This window comes from Falco cherrug, chromosome 4 (assembly GCF_023634085.1).
Source record: "Falco cherrug isolate bFalChe1 chromosome 4, bFalChe1.pri, whole genome shotgun sequence".
Classification (NCBI taxonomy): Eukaryota; Metazoa; Chordata; class Aves; order Falconiformes; family Falconidae; genus Falco; species Falco cherrug.
Genome location: NC_073700.1, coordinates 51605089 through 51621454, shown reverse-complemented (window position 1 = coordinate 51621454; position 16366 = coordinate 51605089). Strand labels below are relative to the sequence as shown.

The following is a 16366-nucleotide window of genomic DNA, read 5'->3' as shown; positions in this document are numbered from 1 at the left end:
ACAGTCTCTACTCGACCTGCAAATATGTCTCTGACCTCTTTTTGGTCCTCACTACAGCTATGATTTCATAGCACCACCAGAAACTCAGCACCACAAACAGCCCCTGACGACAACTGAATTCAAAAGTTTCCCTGCAGATGCAGAAAACAGCCCGATGTCAGATCACTCACACACCAGCAAAAAAAGAATAAAAAACAGATTTTCTTGCCCTTTGTTGGACTGTTGAGGTGGTTCACAGCCTCAAGATGTTAGAAGCTATCACTGCTGCAGTCCCCTCTGTAACATGACTGGTGTCAGGTGCTGCAGCAGCTCTCACACCCCGTAATCAGCAAAAGGAAGAAGGGGAAGGAAGAGAAGAACAGACCTTGGGAACCCAGTTCTCCCACTCTTCAACAAGTGTGGATTCTGCTCCAATGAGGGCCAGGGATGAAACATTCTTCTGAAGATTTCAGAGGTGGGAAAAACAAGAAGTATGCTCAAGACACTAACCTCCCTTCACAGAAATGCTACACAACCAGCTCTAACACTGAGTTCCTATTCTCCACTTGCATTCCCATGAGAAGAATAACATGCTTTGTGCTGTGTAAGGACACAGAGGTCACGGGGGAACTGAATACTTCCTATGGGAAAGTCATGACCAGTGCACTAAGCTCCTGGAGGCTTGTGTCTGAAATGGGTTAATCCTGACACCACTCTTTCAGAAAGAAGGCTCCAGAACAGCCCATATGTTCTCAGTTGAGTATTCTTCATAGAAGAGTACTTTTCATATTCAAAAAGTAGAAACAGTTCAATAAACTAAATTTCTGGCTGCACTCTACCCATTCCAGCTATACGGCCAAAACAACAGTCTGAACTGAGTTTTTGAACCAGGTTTCAATACACAAAATGTGCTTCTAGCCCAGGATAACCAGGCACACGCATCCTCAGTACAAGTTGCACTTTCCTCTGGTCAGAAACAAGCTAGTTTTGACTGAAGCTGAACCTCCGAGTTCTCAACAGTACAATGTTGTAATGCAAGGATCAAACATCCCCCACATCCTCTTCCCTTCTTGTTTAGCCTTCTCTGAAGACACCTCAAAGCTCTTCACACCTGTCTAACATTTGGGCTGCATGCTCTAAACTTGCTTGGCAACTCATTTCCTTCAGTCAACTAAAAAAATCCCAAACAAACCACCAAAACCAAATAAAAGTACACTTGCCAGGAACTTGAGATGTTTGAAGATCAAGGAGTTACACACATCTGCATACAAAATTCTACACAAATTAACAGTAGCCACTCACTTCATTCTCACCTTTTTGCCCATTTTCCTTCCCCTACAATATTCATTTATATTTTGAGAATTCAAAAATTCAGAAGTTATCTGAAACAGACCCCATTTTACAACGGTATTTAACTCATTTTACAAATTATTAATCATATCTTGAAATGCTTGAGTAGCAACAACGACAGAGAAACACTGCCACAAAGGTTCAAAAAGAAAACACTTGCATGATCTTTACATCCCAGATAATGTGTTATCTGCTACCAAAGAAGGGATTAACAGTCAAAATAAGTTTCCAAACCTATTTTCAGGACATCTTTTGAATTCTTCTGCCACAAGAGAAGAATCTCAGCTAAACTCCTGCTTAAGAATAGTAATTCATTGAATGTAGCTTCTATCAAACATCCTCTCTTGCCTCCTAAAATACTTCAACAGTGCCAGACAACAATTTATTGCTGTGGATGAGATGACCAGGTATTCCACATGATGAACCACAGAACACAGAAGTTTGGGATATGTAACAAAAATTGAAAGTATCCAAAATTAGAAGAACCTCACAGCTTCAAAGTTTACCCTTCTTTTGGCATCCTGCCAAAGGAAGCTTACTGGCTTTAAGTGTACTAACAGCTTATCAAACACAAGAAAATATTTCCCAATCTCTTCTTCATGACCACAGAGTTCTTGCCCAACCTCATTCTTGTTAGCAATGATCTGGCCTCCACTGTCAATTTACTACACAGAGCCAAACATGACATAAGACAGCTTCTCCCTTAAAATACGGGTTTAGTATCACTTACTACAATTTCACAAATAGTATATACCTCACGCAGGGTTAGTGATGAAGATACATGATAGAAAACCTGCAAAATTAGTTTAGGACAAGGGTTAGTCAGAGAAGACTAGGTGCAGGACATGCACCACAGAGACAATCCCCAACTTCTATTTCCAATTTTGAAACTAAGCTGTTGAGCAGATTTTGGACAAAAGGCTTGTCCTCTCTAGGCTCATTTCTCCCTAGTCTGTAAAAGGAAAGTCTACTTTTTGATGGAGTCAGTATAATTCTGTGAAATATAAAGCTAAGAATCGTAATTCAAAAGCCAGTACTGTAAATATTAGAAAGACATGCATCGAACTCTTACTTTCTTCACAGTCTCACCAGAATGTGCTTTTCTAACAAACGTGCCAAGCAGCATGTCTATTTCCAGCCAGGTAAAGTCTCTAAGCCCTCCAAAAAGCAGCTGCTTTATCTGTCAGTGAACTACCCAGAGGATTTCTAACCAAGGTGGATTTTTTCCACAATACCAATCTATCAGCTATACATCAGTATTTTTTTCAGGCCTTAGGCAACTGAGTACTAAACTCCTACTCTAAAGAGCTAAGAGGGCAAAAGAGACAAATCAGACTGTAGTGTTTGGCTTTTAATGTAATCCTTGAATTTTTTACTACGGAAAATAGACATTTACTTAGATAAATAGATGCCCACAGTTATAGCACTATAATCAAAAACTACCAGGAGTTTTGGAAAGGATATAAACTCTCAAGTGCCATGGAGTACACAAACTTTAAACAATAGTAGTTAGAATGCCTTTTGAAAACTTCTTCAAACACCTTGTAGACCTCCTCCACCATCTATTAGCAAAGACCGTAAAGAACTCTGAAGTAGCAATTCCTTCATGTTACCAAAAAAGTTACTGAGTTTGGAACTCACCATTCCAACACATTTTACACTGAACTTCACTATTGACAAGATTAAGACCAGTTCATTATTCAGTCCACTGAAGGTTCTTCCAACGTTGTTTTTGCTGTATGGTTAGTTCTGTAGCTAGTACCTTGTGAGCCAAGCTCAGCACAAGTGGTGTGGCTTTAGTACACTTCTCCCTGTCAGTATCATCATGGCAGGACATGCAGAACCAGGCTGTAGTCTAAGTCCTTAAAAGGTTGAACAGAAATAAAAATCAGAGACGTGAGCTATCATCAGGTTAGACAGCATTAGGTCTGATTTCCTTTATACGTGGCACCACCTCAGCAGGATCAGACCCAAGCAGTACTTGAACTAACTCTCTATTTAAAACTCCCAACAAGCAAAGCACAGAGAATCAGATTTGGACAGTGGTTCTGCTTTTACAAGAAAATCTCATTTGACAACTAAAGTTACATCTTTACAGGAATAACAGAGTCCCAAATAAAAACCCAATGCTTTGCATAACAGCAAAGGGATTAAAAAAAAAAAAGGAGTGAGGGGGAATAGGACATGAAAAACTACACTAAAAAAGTGTGCTTATAAAAACCTTGTGGGGAATTAGAAGAAAAAATTTGGAGGTGACAGAGGCTACTTAGCGATATTACATGGGAGGCTCCTAAGAAATGAAACAAAAAAATCAGTGAAGAATTGAAGATGCGTCCAAATAAGGAAAATAAGGAGAGAGGGTCTTGCACACTCTGTACGATAATATTATACAGCAGATCAAAAAGGAGTCTGAGGAACTGCTAGGAAGAGGTATAAGAACTAATATTAAATGTTAATTCAGATACCATGAGCAGCAAGTCCTCCAGAGAGTCTGTAGGGCCCACAGAGGAAGAACACAGAGAGAACAGAAAAACACTGAAGAAAACTAAATAAAATTTGAATTTATCTTCATAGAGGGTAAGTTACAGGGAGGGGGGAAGCTTCCATGCTGAAATCCTTTTAGGAGGGACATCAGACTCTACCACAGATTGGCACATCAGAGAAGGGAAGGGGTTACAGAATGAGAGGTTACACCAGGCAGGGTCCCAGACCAGAGGGTATGGCTGCAGGAGATCCAGTGGATCACCAACACCAGACAGCTAAAGCGACAGGTAACCTTTTGTCCCAGTATGGTTGCTGAAAGGAGGGAAGTATTCTTCCTGCTTTTGCTAGGGAATATCTGGGAAACTACTGATCACCAAAGCATATATTCTAAAGAAAACAGTAGAAAATAGCAAACAGAATTTTTTGCTGGAAGGAGAGTTACCACACATGAAGGAAGTCAGCTTCACTAATGTGTTAAGACTGACTTCTCCAGAGGAACAAACAAGCACATAGATCAGAGATCCAATTTAGAAAGTCTACCTAGACTACTAAAAATGTGCCCAAGAAAACTCCTTATATAAAAAACTAAGGTATCATGCGATAAAGGGGTCGGGCCTTCATGTGGCTAGAAGCTGAGTGTAAGACAGGTGAAGAAAGAATTGTAACAAACATCTGATTCTTTTAACAGAGGGAGGTAATCACACAGTCCCATAGGGAACTGCGGTGTTTGACAGATTCACAACTTCCCTGGAAAAAAGGTGTAATGTGGACATAAATAACACTTTCAGTTGTCCATTATTCACAGGGCAAAGATCAGGCTGACTGAAAAGCTGGCAGAAATAGCTCCACACCAAGTGACCGGGTAGCAAAATGACAGATTAAGTTCAATGCCAATGAACGGTACATGATGCATACAGGGTAAATAATGTTACATATATAGGAATGCATTCTTGACTGGCTATAGCCACTCATGAACAAGAGCCTGGGGTCCTAATTGCTAATTCTCTGAAAACATGAGCTCAATGCAGTCAAAAAAAAAGGAAATTGTATATTACAAATTGTTAAGCATGGAACAAAGAACAAACAGAAATCATTACATTAATAACTAAATCTGTGCTATGCACACACTGAGTGCTACACACCGTTCTGGTCATTTTTCCTCTTCCTCCTCATCTCAAAAAGAACATGCAGGAAAATTAGGAAAGGTACACAGAAGTTCAACAAAGATGATCAAAGATACAAGGCAGCTTCCACAAAACAAAAAAGTACCGGAAGACTTCAATCTGGAAAAGATTTTTAAAGCAAATGGATACAAAAGACTTCTCTAACAGAGATGATATGAGGAAACCAAATAGGGGAGGGTGGCCTCTTTCAGTACAGGAATAATTCAGCATCAAATGTAACTACAAAGTGGCGACTCAAAATAAACACACAGTTAAGCTGTGGAAATCTTTACCCCCGGACATTATCTATATCACGTGGGTTAAAAAAGCAAGTGGACAAATTTTTCGATGAGCAAGCTGTGAAGCACTATTCAGCGCAAAGCCAAGGCATTCCTCTGGCTGGAGAAGCCCCTCGGCCACAAGCCACTTCTCTCGAACACTGCACTGCCTGCCAGTATCCAACGTATTTGTCTCATTTGTACACTCTTCCCCTGTACTAAATACTGTTCACACTCAGAAACCAGACACTAACCTAAAGAGGCCGTCAGCCTGACCCAGCAGCTGTCCTTATGCAATGCATCTCATGTGACTGCTTTTGGAATAATCTTCTTTTTGTTTATCAATATAGCTGCTTTACAACAAATGGCTAGGGAATCACTTTCTCCTAAAAATACCGAAAGACTGATGCAACACCCACACGCAGTTACATATCAGAGCTTTACTGTTAAATCCAGCTATAGAAAATCCACCTTCTACCTCAACAAGAGTATGCTGGCCTGTGGCAATACACCCCAACTGGGCAGCCAGGCACAAACACCCAGGAGTTCAATCAGCTTTTCACTCCCTGGCTGCTTGGGAAGTTCCCGACTCCAGCTGTAGAGAAACTCACTCCAGGATACAAACAGCAACCTACAAAGAGCATCTCTGATCCTTTGTAGGATATACCTTGTCTATATGAATGCACTGATGAGGCATCTTAAACTACCATTTTAAGATTTCTGAAGAATGGAGAAAATTAATTTCCATAGAAATACTATGTACTCCAAGTGTTAATTAGGTGTTCTCTACCTTCCTGTAGGCCTTAATCAAGCTCCCTTGCTGTAATATAAAGTAGCTGTGCCTACATTTGTACTTCCTCTGGAACACAACGTCATCTGCTTGGCTCTTTCTGTAAGAAATCCCTGCAGCCTGCGCATCATTGCAGCTCTTTATGCAAGACTTCGGAGAGGAGCACACAAACAGTTCACCCAGCACAGTCCTCAAAACGCTTGTCTTTCTACTACAGCTGCCATTGCTACTCATGTCGTTTTCTAAACCTCTCTAGAAGATAAAGTTTAACATCTTATCCCATGCCTCCTGTCTGCAATGTGAAATATGTAAATGTTTTTGGACGATCTACCTGGCCTTGTGCAAAGCATTGCACACTGTCCCACACAACATCCCTGTCTCTAAACTGGAGAGACATGGATTTGATGGATGCACCACTCGGTGGACAAGGAATTGGCTTGATGGTCACGCTCAAAGAGTTCCATCAACAGCTTGATGTCCAAGTGGAGATCAGTGACAAGTGGCATTCCTCAGGGGTCTATACTGAGGCCAGCACCATTTAACATCCTTGTCGATGACACGGACACTGGGATTGAGCCACCCTTGGCAAGCTTCCCAACACTAAGGTGTGTGGTAGGTTGACACACTGGAGGCAAGGGATGCCACCCAGAGGGACCTGGGCAGGCTGGAGAGGTGGGCCCCTGCGAACCTCATGGCGTTTAACAGGGTCAAGTGCAAGATCCTGCACCCAGGTCGGGGCAGCCCCCAGTATCAGGCTGGGTGGAGAATGGGTTGGGAGCAGCCCTGAGGAAAGGGACTGGGGGTGCTGGTGGGCGAGAAGCTGGACGTGACCCGGCCACGTGCGCTTGCAGCCCAGAAAGCCCCCCGTGCCCTGGGCTGCATCCCCAGCAGCGTGGCCGGCGGGGCGAGGGAGGGGGCTCTGCCCCTCTGCCGAGACCCCCCTGCAGCGCCGCCTCCAGCTCTGGGGCCCCCAGCATAAGGAGGGCACAGACCTGTTGGAGCGGGGCCAGAGGAGGCCACGGAGATGGCCAGAGGGCTGGAGCCCCTCTGCTGTGCAGCCGGGCTGGGAGCGCTGGGGCTGTTCAGCCCGGAGAAGGGAAGGCTCCTGGAGACCCTGGAGCACCTTCCAGCACCCAAAGGGGCCGGCGAGGAAGCTGGGGAGGGGCTTTTCCCAAGGGCCTGCAGCGCCAGGACAAGGGGGAACAGCTTTGCGCTGAGAGAGGGCAGATGGAGATCAGAGCTGAGGGAGAAATCCTTCCCTGTGAGGGCGGCGAGGCGCCGGCACGGGCTGCCCAGAGCAGCTGTGGGTGCCCCAGCCCTGGCAGTGCCCAAGGCCAGGCTGGACGGGGCTGGGAGCCACCGGGGCTGGGGGAAGGGGGCCCTGCGCGTGGCAGGGGTGGGACTAGGGGGTCTTTAAGGGCCCTTCAACTCAAACCATTCTTCTAGATTCTGTGTCACTCATGAAGCAGTAACTTTGTCAGATCCATCCTCAGTGTCATTTCTGAAGTTTCCAAGTACTACATATATTATGGACTAGCAATAAAGATTAAAACCTCCCCAAAGTAGCCCTCACACCTTACTAAAGCATGCAAATTACAAAAAAAAAAAAAGCAAGATAAACACTTCAGCATAACCATGAGCTTTCTGTGAAACACACAAGGCCAGACAGACACTTCTGCACTGAAGGACACAAGCTTTTTCTTCCAGTTCACATGCCTCATGCCTCATTCTGTCTGCAGTGAAAGGCCCTTCACCTACTCTGTTTATCCTGCCCCAGCAGTCACCCAGTCACGGTCAGAGACTCGCAGCACAGAACAAACCCCATTAGTAACTACAGAGCATGGTGAGGGAAGACAGGGCTAGAAGGGACTGCAAGGGCTCCAGTTCATGCACCTCACTTAGAGCATTAAGAGCTACGCTCAAATTATTCTCAACAGATATTTATCCAACTTGTTCTTAAGCATTTAATCAGAGACTCCGCAGCCATCCTAACATTCTCTAGTACTTTCAATCACTGTTTGTAACATTTTACCTGTGTCCCTCCCTGCTATTTAAACCGCTCCTTCTGTGCCACTCTCTGCGGGCAGCCTCAGCAGCACTACCTGTAACTGTCACTCCCTCGAGTCTCCCCTCAGCCTTCTCAGCGCACACAGCTTTCCCTGACCATGCTTTCCAGAGACTGACTGCTCCTCTGTATGTCCTCTCCACTTGGTTCATGTCACCCTTCCAGCGTCATATCAAAGCCATGTCACAGGGAGTCCCAGCGAAGCCCTACTGGCACTGGGTGGAATGGATTACATCATAACCTGCAGTTTATTTTCCAGTTTATATACCCAAACAAAACTTCTGCCTCCTTTTCCCCACAGGAGAACCTTAGTCACCAGTGTGGGTGAAAGGTTCATTTAATGATGGATTATACCTATTCAATTATTCTAAGGCCTGCAGCTGGTTATTTTTACTTGAATTCAAAACTTTGCCACTGTTCTTATTGACATGTAGCCAATTTTTCAGGCAACATTTAAGTCATCAAGTCCACATCTCAATTTTTAATCCTATCATATTTGTAGTCCTTCCCTGCTTTATGTCACTTACAATTTTAATATGCATCATCTGTTCTACCACTCAAGTCATGAATGAAAACCCACAGCCCTCAGTAATGCTCCCAGTACAGCCTTCCTTTTTAGCGAGATCCTTACAGGTACTCCGAGTACCTTTGTTTCACTGCATCTGTATCCATCGTATAGCAGCATGTTCTTAAGCTTTGTTTTTAGAAGTCTCACCTAACTGGGAATCTTACCAGGGCAAAAAAGCCCAAAACCTTACTGAATTCAAGATACACGGAAGCTTTTGTTTCTGCAGCCAGAAACAGACCCAACATCTTATCCTGGAAAGAAGTAAACTCACTTTGCCAAGGAAACACCTGTGGCAAACCAGCACTTGCTGTTACGTGCTTCCTGTAATCCTTAGGTGCTTACAAATCATCTGACTACTCACTGCAGGATTTTAAGATGACTACTACTCACCACTCTCTTCTTCCCACTCTTCCACCTACACAAACTGCTTGCTCTTCTCTAGTCTTTCAAAGCATCACCTATTTCCCATTTCTCAAAAGATGCCTACTAAAGCTTTTAAGGTTTTTTTAGTCTGTAGTTTAAGTACACATATGAAAATATCTCACTTAAATGACTGCTTGAAAACCTGCCCTTTTTGCTAAGCTGTCACCAGCATTAGCTGCTCACCAGCTGACTTGGGTCTTCAGCAAGAGTCAAAAGCTATGGAACACTTCTGTTTCAGTGACACTGGACAGTACTTTTTCCTCTATGTTCTTTCCTCCACTATCTTCTTAAGACATTCACAGAATAATTTTTGTATCCCTTGATGGCCTCTGATAGTCAGGCTTGATTTCTACCTTGATCCTTCTTACACGGTCTTGCTGCTCTTCAAATGAAAAAAGGAAATACCTCTAAGTTTGAATAAGCCACATATTGCAGGAGTGATGAAAGCAACGTTTGTAACTAGTGCTTTAATGTGATTTCTACCCAGCTCCAGCACTGCTTTCTTGAGACAAAGTTCATGTAACTGAGAAGCACCTATAGCAGTCATTTATCATCACAATATAACAATCGGAAATTCACTGGGGCTTTTTTTCCTCAACAGTTTTGCAACTGCAATTACTCATTTACCTCATCAAATGAGTATCTGAAATGAGCGTGACTTCTTTCATGTTTATCTATGGCTGGGGCTCCCTTCCCTGCAAAAGATAAACTTCCTGGTTCAAAACTCTCCTTCAGGACAGAAATCAGAATTAGTTGTTAGTGATCTGTACTTAAAAAAAACAAAGCAAAGCAACAAAAAACCTATTTAATTTAGGTCCATATAGTCTGACTGTATGGTTTTCGGTTCTATTTCTCAAACAGATGTCTGTATATCTGAGTCACCTCTTCTACCGTAACTATTTTTTAAGAGGTTGTGCCATGATAAAAGCTTAACATCCATACCTCACTCAACAGTTCTACAGGGTAGGGCAAGTTAAAGAGGACAGTAACATTTTTCAAAAGTGTCTATAACAGGCGAATACATTCCTCAGAAGGAAATGTAGTCCATTGAGCAGCCCACTACACCACCACTTACATCGCTACTTCAGTCCTGGGTGCGACAGACACAGTGGGCTTCTGAAACCCTTCCCCAGGAAAACCACATCTGTGTAAATACTTCTAGCAGACTTCTGCATTTTCCACAGACTGCTCCACTTCCCCACACAAAGGTGCAGTCCCTCCACCATGCAGAAACCGGTCCTGGTTCTGACTTTAATAGAGGAAGGACAGAAGAGTTATTTAAGTTACCTTCCTTCTGCTGAAACTTGCATTGCCAGCACACACATTTCAAACACCTTCTGCATTGCCACTATTTTCATCACTGCTCCCGCAATCCTTTGAATTTAGTTCAGCAGCTAGCTTTGGTGATCTCTGTTGATGTAACAGCAGTATGATTTTTCTGGTCTACCAAGATCACAGCCTATATTGGGTCAATTTGCCTCCTAGGAGGAAATTCCCCCCCAAAAAACCCTCAGAAATAGCTTTTGAATAAGCTGCTTCATTGAATTAAAAACACACCAGTATAACTAAGACCAGTCATCACTGACAGGAGCTTCCCGACCAACTGTAATTAGAGTTCGATCAAACTAAGTTTATGCATTAAATACTATCATTTTCCTGATAAATATGTTGTGGAAACGTAAACCAAATCATCTTCCCATTTCAGGAGGAGGACCTGGTTAGTGTAGTACTACTTGGGCACCTTCTGACAGCTACCAAGCGAAGGGTTTCCAAAACCTCTGGGTTTGGCAGAAAAACAAAAGTCTACCTTTGGCTTTTCGGGGAAACACGCTTCCTTTTCTACACAGACCTTCTCTACAACTCCCAAACATTCCAGTTTCATGGTATTTTTACTCTGAACTCTTGAGGGCCAGAAGTTTTGCCTGTGTCATTCACCTAATTAGCAGGGATCCTCTCACAGGCAGGATGCTAAGAGTGACAGAAATAAAGGAGACAAACCACTTAGTCCATGAAACAGAAAGCAAAAAGTAAGATGTAAACTTCAGCATGTATTTCCTTCCATTGTTTCCTCAAAAACAAAACCACCAAATCTGTAATTGGAACACCTCTCATTAAAAGGAAGATGGCACTTTAAGATCTTTCAGACCTGAAAAGCACCCCGAGAAGGCACAACGAAACACAAGCACCTGTAAGGTGACTCACACAGGATTGATTTTCACCAGGTTCTAGGTTACAGAAGTAACACTTGGCAAGCATGCATAAGCAAACTACCAGGACTCCCAACATCCGAGAAGGCAGCTTTTGTCATCTTTAGCATCACACAGAACTAAATAATTTTCTTTCTAATGATCACCAATTAGAAATGTGGGATCAGCAAATCGCTAAGCTCCTTCCTCCCAACAGCGAAACAATCCCCAGACCACTCTGTTGAACAAGTCTGAAAGCCTGACTTGGACATTGTCTTTTGAAAACAAACCAACTATTATTCCCATTGCATCTTTATCACAATGGTCCATACAAGATTAATTCAGTTTTTACCAAAGAAATGCAACCCTCCTCCCCTCCTCATTCACCACCCCTCTCTTGCTGCGGCTGAAACTCACTCTTACTGACAGGAGCCTTAGAATTTTATTTTCTTCCCAAGGGAACCCAGTTAGGCAGAAAGGACACCAGTTGTTTTGAAACACCAGGGCCTGTGTCTTCACCTGAGAACACAAATTAAAAGATTCACTTGAAGACAACCACCCTTAAGTCCCTGTTCCTCCACCTTCTTTTTGATATTTTGGCTGTGGGAAGCAATAGCTCACAGACCTTGAAACAGAAGGCTGCACTGCCACAGAACTGCCTGGCACTCCTTAAGACCTTTCTTTCTCACCCTTTAACGCACCATTTAAGTTTCAAAGGAATTACAACACAAGATATTACAGCTAACGAATGCTTGTAAAGCTCAGTCTACACCTACCTCTGGTCTCATTTTATACTCAAGACTAAATTCCTCTGAAAAAGCGCTATCAGTTCCTCCTTGCTCAAACAGCACCTGGCATGGAGGATCATGCTCCCCATCACAGGACTCCACAATGCCACAGCACGCTGCAGAAAGTCCTTTATAAAATGGGAGAAAGCTGCTTGCAGCTCCCTGGAAAGGCAGTCAAGGGAGGGCTGTCAGTTCCACAAGCCCAGCACAGAAAATTGGCTGCAGCAAGAATAGAAAGGATGATTCCCAGGTCACAGGATGTGCTGAAATTGCTATACTGATGCTACTCCCCTTCCACTCATTAACTACTACATTCTGCTATAGACAGGTAAAACTATTTTTAGTTCCCTGTTACTTGCTGTATTTTTTTAAACTCTTTGCTCTTCTAGGAGGGAAAGAAGAAGAAAAATAAAAGACTTTTCTATTAATAATTATATGAACTCTGATGACAGACAGGCCTAACAACGCACTGAATGAAAATCACATTGAATAACTCAACAGCTGTCTTCAAACAGAGCTCAACAAATTCATTCATCACTGAGATTTTGACACTTAAAAAGCTATTTTAATGCTCCCGAGACAAAACCTGATTCTTCTTTGCTCTTTTGTGATGTTATATCTGAATAACATTTGGAAAAATAAACAGTATTGTACCAAGTTAAGTTCTGTAACTGAAAATACTGAGCAGAAGAGTTTTGGTGGAAGGACTCAGGGGCTAACAGCACAGCTCTAAACGAGTCATACATTCAATGAAAATCCCGGGTGTTTTCCTTTCTTCTGAATTCAAGTCAGCTAATCTCTTCTCTACATTACACAACAGCTCGTGTAATCCTACATTTATCACACTAGTACACTGTCATAACAGTTCTAGGTTTGACAAAGAGTGAGATCATACCTCATCTTTGCCCCTTTCATGAAAGGAAAGTTCATTTGTCTTTCAACAATCCCAAAAAATAAGCAGACGTTGCGTTCAGGAAATTTTGGCATTACAGCAGTAGTCCTTTCCTTGGGATTCTCCCAAATACACAGCCTCACTACTTCAGGGTTCACACAGTTCCTTGCTCATTACATTAGACAATAATATAAAAATGTTCATTTGGTCTCATACAAAGAAGCAGATTCCTAAGTATAGTCAAACTCCAAATACAATGGTGATTAGCCAGAGTGAAAGATACTTGCAGCACCATGCTGTCACCAGAGAGCAAAGACCCCATAAAACCAAAGCAACAGAACACTTCTGGTTCTGAGGCAATTCGTAACCACCAACTGACGTGCCAAGCAAACCTAGCAGAGCATTTTACTCCGCGTTCATGCATCCCCTTGGTGCACCGTTATTTCTCTTCTCTTCTATAAAGCACGTTCTCCTGATTCTGCAGCGGAGGTGATTAACTCTTTCCTTCATCTTACCCTCTTCACTAGCTTAGCCCCATCCCACCACCTCTGACCCACCACAACTTTCTACATCCCTCTTTCAGATGCACTTCCTCATGCTTTCCCTCCCTTCCTCTCCACTCCCCGCTCTCCTCCAGCACCACAACACCTCAGGCTGATGACTCCCGGTTTCCTAAGCAGTAAACACTCTCTGTTTTGATCTCAATTCCTTCCGAGCCCTCCCGCAGGCAGCGCAGGCAGAACGGTCACCACTCCAGCCCCTCTGCCGATCCTCCTCACCACCTCCCCTCCCTCCCCACAGACACCACTGCCTTCACTATCCTCAGGTGCCAGGTGGGTAAGGTTGTCCCTTCCACGTATCTCCGGAAAGCTCTTTGCAAAGAAGAAAATTAATATTTTTTTTTCCTAAAAAAACCCACTCACCCTCTCGCTAATTATTACAAAACACATTTATGAAATAAGACGCAATACCCACACGCACCCCCCCAGAAGGAGATATCCACCCCTCTCCACTGCCAAATCCAACAGGCACCTGAAGTACCGCAGGGTTGAGGCCTCCTTTGTGCACCCCAACGGCAAAAACCCACCCACGAGAGGCGGGAAGCCCCCCCACCCCCACCCATACATCCAGGTGGGGGCGGGGGGGCCCCTCCTCAGGCTTCCCGCCGCGGGAAGAGAGAAGGAGAGGCCTAGAGGCCGCAGGTTCCCCTCAGGAGTGAGGAAGGGGGGGGTCTCGGTGGGACCGTTAAGGGCCGGGGAAAGGCGGGAGGGGGGCGCGCGCCCGGCCCGCGCGCGTGCGTGAGGGGAAGGCGCGCGCCCAGGCCCAGCGGGAACCGCGCTGAGGCGGCGGGGGGAGGGGGTGTGTGTCGGTTATTTAAAATAAATCCGGTATCTGTCAGGAACCGATCGCGTTCGCCAATACCTCTCACCTCACCGGCGGTGACACGGCTGCTCCTCGCCCTCCGACCTTTGACCTCTTCCGCGTGAGTCCGTCTGAATTATTAAAATGTTTTGAGAGGGGCTTTTTTTTTTTTGCTTTTTTAAAAATTTTTAATCTTGGAGGAGATATAGTTTCTTTTAAACCTCTCCCCTTTCTTCCTAACCCTTTTCCGTTCAGCCCGGCACCGGTTTACCCACCCCCTCCCGCCCTCCCCCCGTTGCCGCCGCCGCTGCCGGGCCCTAGACGCGCGCGCAGCGCCCGACGCCAGCCACGCCCCTCCGCCGCCGCCGAGACCACGCCCACCAAGTCAAAACACGCCCCCGATGCCGTAGCCGAGCCCCTCCACCGCCATCCCTTCTCCCTCAGCGCTTTGGCCACACCCCCTTTTCTCGTCGGGCTACGCCCCCTTCGGAAAGCGGAAGCGGCTCGGGGGCGGCGGGAGCACGTGAAGCGGGTATAGAGGGACGAGGCGGGGGGGGGGTTTAGACCGGGAGCGACGGTGTGGCCGAGGGGAATGGGGGTCCTGGGGTAGGGAGAGGGGGTGGCGTGGGCAGTGGTCGACCCTGGGGCTCTAGGGCGGAGCAGACACTGGGATGGCAGGGCAGAGGGGTCTAGGTGCTGCGGGACAGGGGGTATGGGGTGGGGCTGGGCACCGGGGGCAGAGTGGACCGGGAGGGAGCGTGTTGTACCGGGAGCCTGGGGGGCGTAGAGGTGGCTGGGATACCCGGAGCTGCGGGAAGAGGAGTGGGCCAGACACCAGGACCCTGGGGACAGCGGCACATGGCTTGGGCCGGGCCGGGAGGGATGCTCCCCTGGAAGGAGGGTGAGAGGCAGGGAGAGTGCCGAGGGGAAGGGGCAGGTGGTACTCATGGACCCAGGGGTCTTTTATTTCACCCCAGGGGTGCCCCCCCGTTCCTGCTAGCATGGCTCCAGCATGCAGTGGGATGTCACGCATCCTGGGCACGTGGCACGGGAGCGGAGACTTTTCCACCGGTGCAGAGGGAGCCCTGGGCAGGCTGAGGTGTGCAGCAAAGGATGCAGCAGCTCCGGTGCCAGCAGGGGCGGAGGGCGGTGGTGGAAGGCAGCCAGGCTGCTGCTGCCACACAGCCAGCCAGCCCGGTGCAGGTGTCACCAGCCTGACAGTCACCCCTGGCACGGCACCCAGCTGCCAAGCACTGCTCCTGAGATCCTGGGGGAGCCCGACAAGGAAAGAGGCAGTGTCAGAAAGGAGAGTGGCCCTGAGAATTGCAGAATCCCAGAATGGTCTGGGTTGGAAAGGACCTTAAAGACCCCCCAGTCCCACCCCTGACACGCGCAGGGCCCCCTTCCCCCAGCCCCGGTGGCTCCCAGCCCCGTCCAGCCTGGCCTTGGGCACTGCCAGGGCTGGGGCACCCACAGCTGCTCTGGGCAGCCCGTGCCGGCGCCTCGCCGCCCTCACAGGGAAGGATTTCTCCCTCAGCTCTGATCTCCATCTGCCCTCTCTCAGCGCAAAGCCGTTCCCCCTTGTCCTGGCGCTGCAGGCCCTTGGGAAAAGCCCCTCCCCAGCTTCCTCGCTGGCCCCTTTGGGTGCTGGAAGGTGCTCCAGGGTCTCCAGGAGCCTTCCCTTCTCCGGGCTGAACAGCCCCAGCGCTCCCAGCCCGGCTGCGCAGCAGAGGGGCTCCAGCCCTCTGGCCATCTCCGTGGCCTCCTCTGGCCCCGCTCCAACAGGTCCGTGCCCTCCTTATGCTGGGGGCCCCGGAGCTGGAGGCGGCGCTGCAGGGGGGTCTCAGCAGAGCGGGGCAGAGGGGCAGAGCCCCCTCCCTCGCCCCGCCGGCCACGCTGCTGGGGATGCAGCCCAGGGCACGGGGGGCTTTCTGGGCTGTGAGCGCACGTGGCCGGGTCACGTCCAGCTTCTCGCCCACCAGCACCCCCAGTCCCTCTCCTCAGAGCTGCTCCCAACCCATTCTCTGCCCAGCCTGTG

At 46.7% G+C, this 16366-nt stretch overlaps 1 protein-coding gene across 1 annotated transcript in view; it reads right to left on the bottom strand.

Moving 5' to 3' along the window:
* The window catches only part of SCAP (SREBF chaperone), a 68569-nt gene extending 53965 nt beyond the window's left edge, over positions 1–14604 (bottom strand). Inside the window, exon 1 of the mRNA XM_055706864.1 lies at positions 14396–14604. The gene's annotated coding sequence lies outside the window, so the exon portion shown is untranslated. The remainder of the gene's footprint in view (positions 1–14395) is intronic.
* Positions 14605–16366: the final 1762 nt, after the last annotated feature.